The 15,074-nt window shown below is 47.1% G+C and overlaps 1 protein-coding gene across 2 annotated transcripts in view; it reads right to left on the bottom strand.

The window, feature by feature from the left end:
- The window catches only part of ZNF507 (zinc finger protein 507), a 37,950-nt gene extending 37,500 nt beyond the window's left edge, over positions 1 to 450 (bottom strand). The window contains exon 1 of one of the 2 annotated variants that reach the window (XM_028838384.2): positions 277 to 450. The gene's annotated coding sequence lies outside the window, so the exon portion shown is untranslated. 2 annotated transcript variants of the gene reach the window in all.
- Positions 451 to 15,074: the final 14,624 nt, after the last annotated feature.

Genomic DNA, 15,074 nt, shown 5'->3' with positions numbered 1-15,074 from the left:
CCTGCGGGCGGGCCTGCAAGCGGGCAGGGCTGGTGACAGTATGCGGGGAGCAGCGGGTTCCCCCCACCCCCAGCTGCAGGGCAAGCCCGGAGTCTCCGCAGGCCTTGCTGCACAGAAGACAGAACCGGGACACGGAACTTGGGGCTTGTGGCTAGCACCGGGAGGGGCTCGGCCGGCTGAGGAGGAAGCGAGCGCCGGCAGAGGCCTGAGGGGAGGATGCACATGGCCGGCGGCGGCGCTAACAGCGGGCGGAGGGGCGGCCCCGGGGCGCGGTACCTGCGGTCAGGCGGCGGCTGCTGCTTCCGCGAGCCTCGTTTGGCCAGCCAGGACCCGGCCGTGCCCTCGCCCTCGTCCTTGCCCACCTCTCTCCCGGCTCTTTTCCCTCTTTTCCCCCGCTTTCCCCCTCCTCATCCGGAGCTCCAAAATGGCGGCGCTGGGGATGGATCACGTGAGCCGCCAGTGGGTCAGGTGACCCGAATGGCGGGCAGCGGGGGCGGGGCGAGGCTCAGGCCCCGCCCCCGGGCATCCCGGGCCGCTGAGGCTGGACCTGCGAGAGGGAGGCTTCCTAGGCGGCTTAGGCCCTTGCAAATCCCGGCTCTCAGGCGGGGTTCAGGCCCAGTTGTCTGGCTCTTACGGCCCCTTCCAGACGTCTAGGTTTAGAAGTCACCTTGTATTCACTTTGGCATCTCCCCATGTCGCCTAAATCCGCTCTGGGCTAGCCTTATCACCCCACTCACCCCGCAATTGGTTTTCAACAATGAGCATTGTTTTTTTTTTTTTCTTTAGACTTGTGCTTCTAGATTTGTATTAGTTCTTTTGGTAGGACTGTACATTTTGAGGTGTTCTTGGCTAAAATATAGAGGTCCTAGCCAGATTCGCAGCTTGGCTTTAAGGGGTGCCTGTTAAGGACAAGGGCTGGGGGGGAAATCTCTTTGCTTGAGAGATTCAGAATTTTCAGGGTTTGTAGGACCAGAGCCAGTAACACAACCTCAGCCCTCCGAGGGCACGATGGTGTTTGTCATTCGGATCTGTTTTATGAAAGATACTAGGGTGGTTCCCCTGCTAACAGTGAAAAACGGACTGAGTGAAGCTTTCCAACCAATTTCACCAAAAATGCTGGATAGTTTTGCCGTATTAGGAACTACTCAGCGTGGTGCTTGGTTCTGGACTCCGGGTGAGCGGTGGACATGAGCAAGGAAGTAAAACTGAAGATTCTGGCCATTGTAATGGAATGGACTCGTTTGGTGAGATACCTCTTGGGGATCTATTCCAGATCTTTTAGAAGCCTTTACAGCTGGCTGGGCTGTCCACGGTCCTGGGAGGAAGAGCCAACAAAATTTAGAATCAGAAAGGCTGATAATTCCTGTTACTGTATTTCGGAATACAAATTCATCTGAATTTGGGGGTTAGGAAACCAGCAAAGTTAGAATTTTTATTTTTATTTTTTTGAAACAGAGTCTCACTCTCTCCCCAGGCTGGAGTGCAGTGGCGCAATCTCGGCTCACTGCAGCCTCCGCCTCCCAGGTTCAAGTGATTGTCCTGCCTCAGCCTCCCCAGTAGCTGGCACTACAGGGCGTGCCCCACCAGGCCCATCTAATTTTTTTCTTTCTTTTTTTTTTTTTTTTTGAGACGGAGTCTCTGTCACCCAGGCTGGAGTGCAGTGGTGTGATCTCGGCTCATCACAAGCTCTGCCTCCCGGGTTCCCGCCATTCTCCTGCCTCAGCCTCCCGAGTAGCTGGGACTACAGGCGCCCGCCACCACGCCCGGCTAACTTTTTGTATTTTTAGTAGAGATGGGGTTTCACCATGTTAGCCAGGATGGTCTCGATCTCCTGACCTCGTGATCCGCCCGCCTCGGCCTCCCAAAGTGTTGGGATTACAGGCGTGAGCCACCGCCCCCGGCCATTTTTTTGTATTTTTAGTAGAGATGGGGTTTCGCCATATTGGCCAGGATGGTCTTGATCTCTTGACCTCAGGATCCACCTGCCTCAGCCTCCCAAAGTACTGGGGTTATGGGCGTGAGCCACCGCACCCGTCCGCAAAGTTAGAATTCTGCCGTTCCACAGAATCCTTTGCCAATTAGACCAAAGAGCTATGAAGAAATAAAAATAAAATGTCGAGTAATTTTTTTTCAATAAAAGGTAAGAGATTGAGCAGGAGACTAGCATAGAAGGGTGGAAGGAAAAAACAGTCAAGGAAAACCAGAAATACGAAGTGTTGAAAGGGAGAACAAACAAGTAAGATGAACAATTCCTTCCCTAGGGCTATTGGCACAAACCATCTTAGCTTATCATTATCTGAAGAGAGCCTTTTCATTACTCATGTCTTAAGTGTAATGTCCATGAATCTGAAAGTAGGTAGACGAAATGACAGAATTATTTGATCAAGGGAGAGTGCGGAAACAGTATAATATAATCCAGGGAAATAAAGAACTTCTACAACAAGCGAACTAAAGTGTATCTTTGTCTGAAGTTCCTGTGGTGGTCATTACTGGTATTCACCAGCTAGTTCCCATTGTCCCTCTTCTGGCATAAGGTTAGATAGAACTTCTTGGCCCTGTGGCTTGGGGGTGTGGCCAGTACTGGTGTTGGTGAATGGATGGTGTGTGGGAGTGAGGGCATTCCCTTCATGCTGGAGCATTTAATTGCCAGTGCAGTTCCCTCCAGAATACATTTCCCTTTGGCCTTGATGACTGGCAATGTTTCAGGTGGCGGCCACCCCGTCAGCCAGCATCTTAGAGGGACAACGATGAACTAAGTCCCCAGCTGACCCATGGTGGTGGATATGTAGGGTGAGCAAGTCTCTGATGATTTTGGAGCTGATTTTTTGTTGTTGTTTTTTGAGACGGAGTCTCACTCTGTGGCCCAGGCTGGAGTGCAGTGGTGCGATTCCATCTCACTGCAACCTCCCCGTGCTGGGTTCAAGCGATTCTCCTGCCTCAGCCTCCTGAGTAGCTGGGATTATAGGTGCATGCCACCACTCCCAGATAATTTTGTATTTTTAGTAGACGAGGTTTCACCATGTCAGCCAGGCTGATCTCAAACTCCCAACCTCAGATGATCTACCCACCTTGGCCTCCCAAAGTGCTGGGATTACAGGCGTGAGCCACCACACCTGGCCTGGCCTTTTTTTTTTTTTTTTTTCCTTTTCTTCAATTTTAGATTTGGGAGGTCCATGTGCAGATTTGTTACATGGTATATTACGTGATACTGAGATATGGGCTTCCATTGATTCCCTCACCCGAATAGTGAACATGGTACCCTACAGGTAGTTTTTCAAAGCTTTCCCCCGTCCATGCCTCTCCCATTTTGGGGTCCCCAGTGTTCATTTTTCCCTTCTTTATGTCCATGTATACCCCATGTTTAGCTCCCACTTATAAGTGAAAACATGCAGTATTGGGCTTTCTGTTTCTCTATTAATTTGCTTAGGATAATGGCCTCCAGCTGCATCCATGTTGCTGCAAGGGACATGATTTTGTTCTTTTTTATGGCTGCATAGTATTCCTTGCTGTTAATATGTATTGCTTTTTCTTTATCCAGTCTACCATTGATGGGCATTTCGGTTGATTCCGTGTCTTTGCAATTGTGCATAGTGCTTCAGTAAATATAGGAGTGCAGGTGTCTTTTCGGTAAAATGATTTATCTTCCTTTGGGTATGCACCCAGTAGTGGGATTGTTGGGTGGAATGGTAATTCTAATGTTAGTTCTTTGAGAACTCTGTTTGTTACTGTAGCATGACACAGCCACTGATACCCACTCCCTACTCTGATGTACCTGCAACAGCCAGAGCCATTAAGAAGAAATCATTATAGGCAGAAAGGAATGATAATGAAAGAATTAGGGCCTTAATTCCTGAAGACTGAGAAAGTATACAGTGCAGAATCTGATAGAAAAACCAAGTCAACTTCAAAAAGCCTGGGACACAGAACCTCAGTATTTGTTTTTCCTAGAAAAGAATTTGCTGGAAAATTACAGTCACCATTTTTAAGTCAGAAGAATGCAAAGGCGTTCAGATGTAGTTCCACTGAACTTGTGGACATCTCACCTAAACTCTTCTCAGCACCTCTCACCTGCCACAGAGTGTTATTTATCATGATTTAATTAAACAATCCTAGTAAGATTTAGTATTATAGATAGGAAACTCGCTTACTCAGTTATCTAGCGCCTATTCAGTGGAATCTGATTGTGTCTCCAGATGAGGGATGACCCGGTAACTGAATCCCTATCTCCACACACCTCATTATTTTACTTTGAGGCCATTAATTAGTTGATGAGGCTAAAGGTTTCGCTTCTCCTACAAGTATCATAGGTCTCCGTATCTCCTAAAGTCACCATGGAATTTGATGACACATAGTGCTTTACAAGTTGAACTGGAGCACTGCTTACATTTTGGGAACACTGAAGACAGTGCCTCGAGTAAGTTGCCAAGGTGATGACTGGTTGTAAACTGAATGAGACATTGAACCAGTTGAAACTGGAGGAAGACCTACTTGTTTCCAGCCACAATACTTATGAAGGACACCTTGTCTTTGGTGTGATAAGATTAGATTTCTTTTGAAGGAATTAATCATGTAAGTCTTTGGCACAGCACAGAAAATTGGACGAGACGTGTGGCCCGTATTTCTTTAAGCTGTAATTTTTATCATGACCTTTAAAAAATACACTGCCTCAAAAAAGGAGAGATGGTACAAGGGTGAGAGGAGGCAAAAGAGCTAAAAGGGAAAAAAGGATGTGGTAGTGTGAGCTGAGAAAAATAAACCCAAAAATTGTCCCTGACTTTGCTACTTAGCTCTTGTGGGACTGTGAGCAAGTGGGCTCCGTCTTTCCGATGTTTTCACCTTGCTTGTAAAACAAGAAGTTCAATTTATCCCTTTTTTGAGCTCCAGGTGACTGGTATATAGAAGCACAGAGTTTAATGATAGGAGTCCTCTGGGTTCAAGATGGAACTCTATCATTAAGAATAATGGCAAGACTTGATTTTATTAATGAATGAAAAGATTGCTTGATGTAAGTCAGAAGGAATGTAAGATGAAAAGATGTGATATATTATTATATATACAGCTGTCAGTAATAAATTAACATTAGCTCTGGATTCCTTACACTTTGCATCCTGAATATACACCTAGAAATACTTCATAATTATAGTTCAGGTCTCAAGGACCATCATAAATTATCCATCTGTCATTCATTCTCTGCTAAAAGCCACAGACCTACGTTTTTTCAACAGCACATCGACATCTAAAATCCCTGGTGCTATGAGGCATACATATTAATTGATTTCTTATTGAGGGCCCAAGTAAACCAGAAGGATACAGAATGATCAACCATGACGACGAAGAGGAGGAGAAAGGGCAGGGGACGTGATTGTGAAAGTTGGCTCTGGCTAACACTGGACTTTGCTTAATTTGCAGCTCTGCTGTTTTGGGGCTGAGATGCTAACTTATTTAGAAAAGGCCCACCGAGGAACTCAGACATAGCAAATATAGCAGTCCTGCAGTCAACACTGGGACAGAATTCTCTCCAGAGTTCCCCTAGCCCTGAGACCCTGTCTTAGACTCAGGACCTGGGTATAAGGACAAGAATCAATAATGGTGACATCTAGCGGCCCACCTGCAATGTGCAGCCAAGCCACAGGGCACTCCAGTGGAAAGTGGGACCTGTGCCTGGTCCAAGCCAACTGAGGCCTGACCCCAAGCTCCTGAATCAGCCTAAGAGTTTGGTGTCTGGCAGAGATTCCCTGCATTCGTGTTGATTTGTGATTGGGATCCAGGAAACGCACCAGCAGGCTGGGAGTGGAGGTGGAGGGGGGCTGCTTTTGAGGCCGACAGGAGGCTCCTTTCAGTCTAGTCTGCATATGCCACAGACTGGTGCTGCAGGAAAGCGTGGCTCGGCGGAGCTAGTGGTGGAGCAGGGAGCTTGCCTCCGCCAGACTGTCTTTCTGCCTCAACGCAGACTGGTTATTGGAACGCTCAAGCAATTTTCAGTCGTCTTTGTCAATAAAGTCAGTCTCTTCTCTGCAAGGGGAATGAAAATGAGATTTTGAGGCCTCCAAAGAGCTCTCTCCTTTGGCCATTTTTCTCTCCCCAGTAGCCAGGGAGTGGCTCCACCGAGCTGGGTGGGAGCTATTTGCTCTGCCCCAAACCCCTGTTGACAGGTCATACCACCTGCTTCTGAACAAGACAATGTGATTGTAATAGGATACTGTTCAATTCTTCCTAGAGAAGCAGTTTCCTGAAAACAGTGGCCTTTATTGATGAGTGGAGCAGAGGAAGAAAATGAAAAGAAGAAGGAGGAGAAGATGAAGAAAGACACTAAAAGAAAGAGTAACTGCTAATCAAACCAAGAGAGCCCAGCTAAGGGGTAATCCTGCAACTTAAAAATATGTCATTTGTTATTTTGACAGCTCCTCTTGAGGTGATAGACTAGGAGGAGCTGCTGGCATCATCACTGACTGGCTGGGAGTTCTACTTCTTGCTTCTTTAAGACATCAGTAAATGGATAACTGTAGATTGCAAGGAGTCTGTCCTCTAAGGTTCCCAGCTTGAGCTCTTCATACTGGGGAAGACCAAGCAGAGGGAACATAGTATTTGACCTTCTGGGATGTTGCTTCATTTTATTTTAAATATTTATTTATTTATTTATATTTGTTTTTTTGACACTGACTCTCGCTCTGTCACCCAGGCTGGAGTGCAGTGGCGCGATCTCAGCTTATTTCAACCTCTGCCTCCTGGGTTCCAACGATTCTCTTGCCTCAGCCTCCCGAGTAGCTGGGAATACAGGCGTGTGGCACCATGCCTGGCTAATTTTTGTATTTTTAGTAGAGACAGGGTTTTACCACGTTGCCCAGGCTGGTCTTGAATGCCTGACCTCAAGTGATCCACCCATCTTGGCCTCCCAAAGTGCTGGGATTACAAGCGTGAGCCACTGTGCCCAGCCTGGGATGTTTCTTTTACTGAGAGAGAGACATGAGTGAGAAAGAAGAGGAAAAAATGCATATCGTACCCAGAGAAAGTTCACTATATTAGTCCATTCTCACACTGCTCTAAAGAGCTATCTGAGACTGGGTAACTTATGAAGAAAAGAGGTTTAATTGACTCACAGTTCTGCAGGCTTAACAGGAAGCATGACTGAAAGGCTTCTGGAGACTTACAATCATGGCATAAGGCAAGGGGAAGCAAGCACATTTTACCATGGTTGGAGCAGGAGAGAGACAGAGTGAGGAGGAAAGTGCCACACACTTTCTTTCTTTCTTTTTTTTTTTTGAGACGGAGTCTCGCTGTGTTGCCCAGGCTGGAGTGCAGTGGCACAATCTCGGCTCACTACAAGCTCCGCCTCCCAGGTTCACGCCATTCTCCCACCTCAGCCTCCTGAGTCGCTGGGACTACAGGCGCCCGCCCGCCACCACGCCCGGCTAATTTTTTGTATTTTTAGTAGAGACGGGGTTTCACCATGTTAGCCAGGATAGTCTCGATCTCCTGACCTCCTGATCCACCTGCCTCGGCCTCCCAGAGTGCTGGGATTACAGGCTTGAGCCACCGCGCCCGGCCATGCCACACACTTTCAAACAACCAGATCTCGTGAGAACTCACTCACTATCGTGAGAACAGCAAGGGGGAAGTCCGCCCACGTGATTCAATCACCCCCCACCAGGACCTTCCCCAACACGTGGGGATTACAATTTGAGATGAGATTTGGGTGGGGACACAGAGCCAAACCGTATTATTCACACTGCAAATAGCAAATTGCATGCCCCTTCTGGCCTCTTCATCAGCTCCACAAGGCCATAAGGCAGGAGGGCCCAGTAGAAATCTATCACCAGGTATAAGTGGTGCATCCCGAATTAGGCATGAGTGGAGCTATGAGGTGCATGAAGCTTCATGAGTAGGTGGTCAGGCTGCCATGCCATCCATCCCTCTTGCATCAGGTCTCCTCCTTCAGCTCATATCTCTAGGCCACCTGCAGGGACATCTCTAGGACCAGGTAATGGGAAGGCAAAACCTGAGCTAGCTAAGTTCAAGAATGGGTCACCTTGGCATGTGGAAGAAAGTGGACCAACCTGAATGGAGCAGGGAGGTGCACATGGACACAGGGCATCTATTTGGATCGTGGAGACCCCTCTGCTGGGGTTGAAGGACTCAGTATGGGGAGCAGGAAGAGCTCTGACCAGAAAGGCAGATTGGGGCTGAGACTGAGCCAGACGGAGACAGGCAGCAGGCCTCTGTTGAGGGCCTTCCGATGGAGGGCCCATGTTAGGGGCTCTGCTTGTGTGATATACTGCATCTTTGTGGACTTCACTCTCTTGTCATTAATTCTGTGTGTAATCACTGTCTCAACATCTGTCTACCCTGGTGGGAGATGAGCTTCAAGAGCCCAGGAGAGCTTGTCAGTTTTGTTCATCAATATCTCTCCTGCCCTCCCGGCCTAGAACAGGGCCTAAAATTTAGCTACATTCAGTAAACACTGAGTGATCAAAGAAAAAAGTGATTTCATTTAGCAGACATACTCCCAAGCATAAAGTTTATTGGAGGAGCCACTCAAAATAATCTTTTGGGAAGACAGGGCGTGAGATTGAGGGCCGGAGGCTTGGAAAGAGAATAAACATGGCACCCGGTTAGAGACAAGGGAGTTGGCCACAGAAAGGTCCTAAGAATCCAGTCTGTGGACTGTTTTTCACTTACCCTGTGCTTCAAAACCTGTTAGCACTCATTAGCTGTGTGTCCTGGGCAAGATACTGTACTTCTCTGTGCCTCAGTTACTTCATACCTACCTTACAGGGCTGCTGAAAAGTTTAAAGAACCGAAGGTATGTCTGACTCATAGAAAGCAATCAATAAGCAATAAAGTATTGTTATTGCAAAGACTGGGACTGGAATGATATGAAATGGAAGGAAAAGTTGGAGTTGAAGGACACTATGAACAAAGAATATGTCGCATTCGATGGCTTGTTGGAAACAGGGTGGGCGCTTCTGCTCTTCCACACGCCCTTGATTGGAAGCTGCTGTTCGCAAGGCACAGACGGCTCTGAGCTCCAGACACCGATGACAGAGGCAGGCACAGAAGTCAGACAACACACGAAAAGAAGAAGGGCAGAATCGCCCAGCGACTCCATAATCAGCTTATGTCGTGGAATTTGATGTGAGCACGTTAGGAATGTCACATACGACTACGTGGGTTTTTCAGCCTATTTTTCCTGAATGCGGATTTTGTTGGCAACTGAATGTGTGCTAACACCCTAAGATTTAGTTGCATTTTGGTTAAGAAGTCCAGAAGACATTGGACTTGGCTTTGAAAAACCGAAAGTGAATTGAATTTGCATTATTTAAGGGGCTTATTCAGATGAACACTGCTATCTCTTCAGATGTAAAAATTCCAAGACTCAAGAGTTGATATTTCAGCAGCAACAATGACATCTAGGGGTTGGTTGCTACAGGTTTCATCTTAGCTATATATGGTCTACATTTTGAAAATGAAGAGTGCTAACATGTTGATGCAATCCAGAATGTCTGCTTGGACTGTGTGAACTTGGTTGGTGGCCAGGGCAACGCTGATGGATCAAAGAAAAGAAAAAGCTGAAAGTGGCTTCTGCTGTCATCTAAGAAAATTACTTTCCTTCTGAAATTGCAACACCTCTCAGTTTGCTTGATATACTCATTTTCCCCCTGACCTTTTAACCAGGGATGTGGCATCCCTCTCAGCTTTCCTGTTTAATCCAGGTCCACTCTTTCCATGAGTGACAGAACCAACTTTCCTGCACGGAGTGGGGCTGGGGCCTCAGGTTCTAGCCCCTTTTGGTTTTTCCCATCCTTTGAAGAGCCGGTGGAGCAAGTCTTTGGTGGTTCATTTCATCTCTCCCCTGTGGTTGTTTGTTTGTTTGTTTGTTTGTTTGTTTTTGACACAGGGTCTCTCTCTGTGGCCCAGGCTGGAATTCAATGGCATGATCCTAGCTACTGACTCTTAGCTGAGCCTCCAACTCCTGTACTCAAGTGACCCTCCCACCTTAGCCTCCAGAGTAGCCAGGACTACAGGTGCACGCTACTGCACCTGGCTAATTAATTTTTTTTTTTTTTTTTTGGTAGAGATGAGAGTCTTGCTATGTTGCCCACCCTGGTCTCAAACTGCTGATTTCAAGCAAACCTTCTGACTCGGTCTCCCAGAGTGCTGGGATTACAGGTATGAGCCACCGTGCCTGGCTCCCTTATATTTTTATCAGATTCTTTCATTTTCATTTTTATTTTTTTGAGACAGAATCTTGCTCTATTGCTCAGGCTGGAGTGCAGTGGCATGGTCTCAGCTCCCTGCAACCTCTGCCTCCTGGGTTCAAGCGATTCTCCTGCCTCAGCCTCCCGAGTAGCTGGAATTACAGGTGCATACCACCATGCCCGGCTGATTTTTATATTTTTAGTGGAGACAGGCTTTTACCATGTTGGCCAGTCTTGAACTCCTAACCCCAGGTGATCTGCCTTCCTTGGCCTCCCAAATTGTTAGGATTATAGGCGTGAGCCACTGAGCTCAGCCGAATCAGATTCTTTTAAATGGAGACTAAATAAATCTCTTGACTTTATGTCTTTGACCATCGGTCGCAGAGGCAGCCTTTGGTCTGTTGTCAGTAAGTCAGTCAACTAACAGTGTTGATTAAGCTCCTCTGAGTACAGTCGTGTAGGGGGGTGGGGGTGGGGGGAAGGGAGTGGGTGGGTGGGGTATGTGTGTTCCACTGGTGCTTAGATGGGAATGAGGGTAACCTGAAAGGCAGTACACATGGTATAGCCCACATGAAAAACACATAGTTTAATTAGAGGATACCAAACATACATGTTAACAGAAAATAAGCTATATATGAAAACATATGTGAGAATACTGGAAAAGTTCACAAATATTCAGATAATGTTTAAGTTTCCTTCCAGCATGAACATTCCATGATTTTTGTGCAGATTAAGACCAGTACCCTGCTCTATGGATGCATAATAATGTTGGTGTCATCACAAGAATAGCTATGTTATAGATTTTTGAATTTTTTGTTTTGTTTTGTTTTTTGAGACCGAGTCTCACTCTGTCACTCAGACTGGAGAGCAGTGGCCCGATCTCGGCTCACTGCAACCTCCGCCTCCCGGTTTCAATCAATTCTCCTGCCTCAGCCTCCTGAGTATCTTGGATTACAGGACTGTGCCACCAACGCCTGGCTATTTTTTTTTTTTTTTTTGTATTTTTAGTAGAGATGGAGTTTCACCATGTTTGCCAGGCTGGCCTCGAACTCCTGATCTCAGGTGATCTGCCCGCCTTGGCCTCCCAAAGTGCTGGGATTACAGACCTCACGTCTGCCTAGAGTTTTGTTTTGTTTTAGTGAGAGCAGTGCAAAATAGAACCCATCTCCGTGGTTGAAGATAGGTTGATTCTCATTGTTATTAAGCTCCGAGATTTGTTTCTGGGCCATTTGCAGAAGTGTACGTTTGCAGTTAACTGAGAGTAGCGAAACTTGGCCTGACTGTACCACTCTGGAGATGTGTGCCCTCAGTGTTTAATTTTCTGTTTACCTTAAGATGGGCCAGGAAGTCCTTTTCATTCAGCCTTTGCTGTTGACCTTTCTTTTTCTCTCTTTAGTGTGTCTGTCTAGTCTCCTGCCTCAGCAAGCAGAGTGTGCCGAACGGATGCATAGCAGGTTGTGAGTTTCAACTTCTACATAGTCCTCGAATCTGTGCCTTTCTGAAGGAGCCTAAAGGTTCCCAGTGGCTACTCATAAAGATCCAGACCTTCATCTCATCTTCGAGGCCCAGCCTGATGTCCCTAGGCACTGCCCCAGCCTCCGCGCCATCACACCTGCCCATCTTCACCAATCTACACTTCGGTTTTCCAACCAGACCAAGTTCCGTGTCCTCACTGTCTCTCCCCACTCCCCATTCATTCTCTTACTCTTCCTTCAGGTCTTAATGAAAGAGCTATTTTCTCAGGGATGCCTTCATTGACCTCTGTGACCGGATTTAAATCTCTTTACCCGCTCTTAACACCGTGTGCCCCTTGCTATAGTTGCAGTTTATCTGTGTAGTTTGGGGATGAATGGCCATCCCCTTCTATAGACTGGGGATTCTGTGGGGTCATCCACAATGTTGTATCAGCATCTGGCATGGTGCTAGTAGATTCTTGTAGTGCTTCAGATCTGTCTACCCAATATCACATTGCTCCATTTAACTGTGTAAAATAGAGAACTGGATGGTAGACATCCATGGTAGACTGGTTGGGTTATCAAGGGTTATATTTATGTGGGTTGTTGGATCCACTGAGGAAATCTTGATTTTCTTTTTCTTTTCTTTTTGTTTTCTTTTTTCTTTTTTTGAGATAGGGTCTCACTCTGTTGCCCAGGCTGGAGTGCAGTGGTGTGATCTTGCCTCACTGCAACCTCCACCTCCCAGGCTCAAGCAATCCTCCCATCTCAGCCTCCCTTGCTGGGATCACAGGTGTGCATCCCCATGCCTGGTTAATTTTTTTGTATTTTTAGTAGAGGCAGAGTTTTGTCATGTTGCCCAGACTGATCTTCAATTCCTGGGCTCAAGTGATCTGCCTGCCTCAGCCTCCCAAAGTGCTGGGATTACAGGCATGAGCCACCACACCAGGCCAGAAATTTTTATTTCAATGAATACTTAATTAACATTAGCGGGCATCAGTGTTGAGTATAGAAAATTCCAGTTACTTAAGGGGTCTCGTTTATCAAAGGCCCCCCTGCATGTTGACACTGAAATGTTGTAAATCACAGGGACACCTGAGGGGGCCAGTTTTGCATCAGTGGAGAAGTTCATCTTTGTTAGCTGGAAATTCTTGTACTCTACACCCTTGGCAGAGAGTCCAAGCTGTTTCTGCCTGCTCCCGCCTTCGCTCTGCCAATTTAACCTGGGGTTGCGTTCTTACAGCTCAGGGAAGAGCTGCATTCAACTCTCTCTTGGAAAGAACTTCATGTGCCTCACTAACCGCAGGTTAAGCATAGTCTTGAAGTTTTACCTGTAAGGGAGAGATTATCATGTGACATCTTAATTTGGAGCAGGGATTTGTCACTTGCAATCTACTTGGAAAGAAAAAATAAAAAATAAACTCAAGGTTGTAGAGCAGAGGGTTAGCACCCAAAGTCCTCTCTTGAGATGTTTTTCTAATTATTTTTGAATTTATCCTAGTTTTCAAAGTTGGGAGAAAGAGAAAGCCTAGCACGGGGGTTAAGGACAGAGATTCTGTCTGGAGTGCCTGGACCTATTTCCATCACTGTCACTTGCTAACTGTGTAACCCCAAGTCCTCACCTGTCACGAGCAGAGAATTCTATTTCCTACCTCCTGGTGTTGTCTTGTGAATTTTATGAGTAGCTGGGATTACAGGGGCCCGCCACCACACCCGGCTAGAGTTTTTGTTTGTTTGTTTGTTTTTGTTTTTTTGTGTTTTTAGTAGAGACAGGTTTTCACCACGTTGGCCAGGCTGGTCTCGAACTTCCGACTTCAGGTGATCCGCCTGCCTTGGCCTCCCAAAGTGCTGGGATTACAGGCATGAACCACCGCGCCTGGCCCCACTTTCTTAAGTTTTAAAGCATCTAAGATGTGCACAGTGCTGAGGGAGAAGGGATGCTTTCACAGAAGCCATGATCTAGTTGGATAGAGAAGGTCCCTGTAAGCACAACTTCAGAATGTGCCGAGTCCATTCATTCATGCAACAAATATGAATGGGGAGAAGTGGCTCATGCCTGTAATCCCAGCACTTTTGGAGGCAGAGGTGGGAGGATTGCATGAGGCCAGGAGTTCGAGACTGCAGTGAGTTATGATCATGTCACTGCATTCTAGCCTTGACGACAGAACGAGACACTGTCTCAAAAACAAGAACACAACAGAGAAAAACAGACAAACAAACAAAAAAAAATGTTTCTTGAGTATCAGCCGTGTGCCGGCTACTGTACTTGGCGCCAAGGATACAGTGGTGGAAGGAATACACCAAATTTCTGCTCTCCTGGACCTTAGAATCTAGTGAAAGAGACGAAAATAAACAGGCAAAGAGGCAGACCAATGCAAAGTGTAATTTCAGTGCTGGAAGAAACTAGAACAGAGTGAGGGGATGGAAGGTACATGAGGGAGGTGGAGGTTCTGTTTTAGAGAAATGGGGTGTTCAGAGGAGGCAGCACTGAGGAAGACCAGAAGGCTGGTATCCAGGGACTGGACTCTTCCAGGCTCAGGGGACCACGAAGTGATTAGAGCCAGGGCGGAACACCACCAAACACAGCAGGGCCACTCGGGGAAATCTCAAAGGAAATGACAGGTGTGGATTGGCAGAGGAAAGGCAGAAGATATTTCAGTGCTCTGTTGGTGAGATCTGATGTGGTTTGGCTCTGTGTCCCCAACCACATCTCATGCTCCATTGTATTCCCAGGTGCTGGAGGTGGGGCCTGGTGGGAGGTGATTGGATCCTGGGGGTGGTACCTAATGGTTTAGCACCATCCCCCAGCACTGTCTGTTGTTTAGAAGTGTGTGGCACTTTGGGCTGGGTGTGGTGGCTCGTGCCTGTAACCCTAGCATTTTGGGAGGCCGAGGTGGGTGGATTACCTGAGGTCAGGAGTTTGAGACCAGCCTGGCCAACATGGTGAAACCCCATCTTTACTGAAAATACAAAATTCACCCAGGCATGGTGGTGCCTGCCTGTAATCCCAGCTACTTGGGAGGCTGAGGCAGGAGAATTGCTTGAACCCGGGAGGCGGAGCTTTGCAGAGAGCCGAGATCGCGCCATTGCATTCCAGCCTGGGCGACAGAGCAAGACTCCATCTCAAAAAAAAAAAAAAAAAAAAAAAAAAAAAATGGTATGTGGCACTTTACCCTTTGCTTTCTTCCTTCTTTTTTTTTTTTTTTTTTTTGGGAGGGGATGGAGTCTCGCCGTCACCCAGGCTGGAGTGCAATGGCGCAGTCTCGGCTCACTGTAACCTCCTCCTCTTGGGTTCAAGCGATTCCTCTGCCTCAGTCTCCTGAGTAGCTGGGATTACAGACGCCCACCACCATGCTCAGCTAGTTTTTGTACTTTTAGTACAGACGGGGTTTCGCCATTTTGGCCAGACTGGTCTTGAACTCCT

The sequence above is a fragment of the Macaca mulatta genome, chromosome 19, assembly GCF_049350105.2.
Source record: "Macaca mulatta isolate MMU2019108-1 chromosome 19, T2T-MMU8v2.0, whole genome shotgun sequence".
Classification (NCBI taxonomy): domain Eukaryota; kingdom Metazoa; phylum Chordata; class Mammalia; order Primates; family Cercopithecidae; genus Macaca; species Macaca mulatta.
The sequence above is the reverse complement of the archived record's forward strand: the minus strand, read 5'-3'. Positions and strand labels throughout refer to the sequence as shown.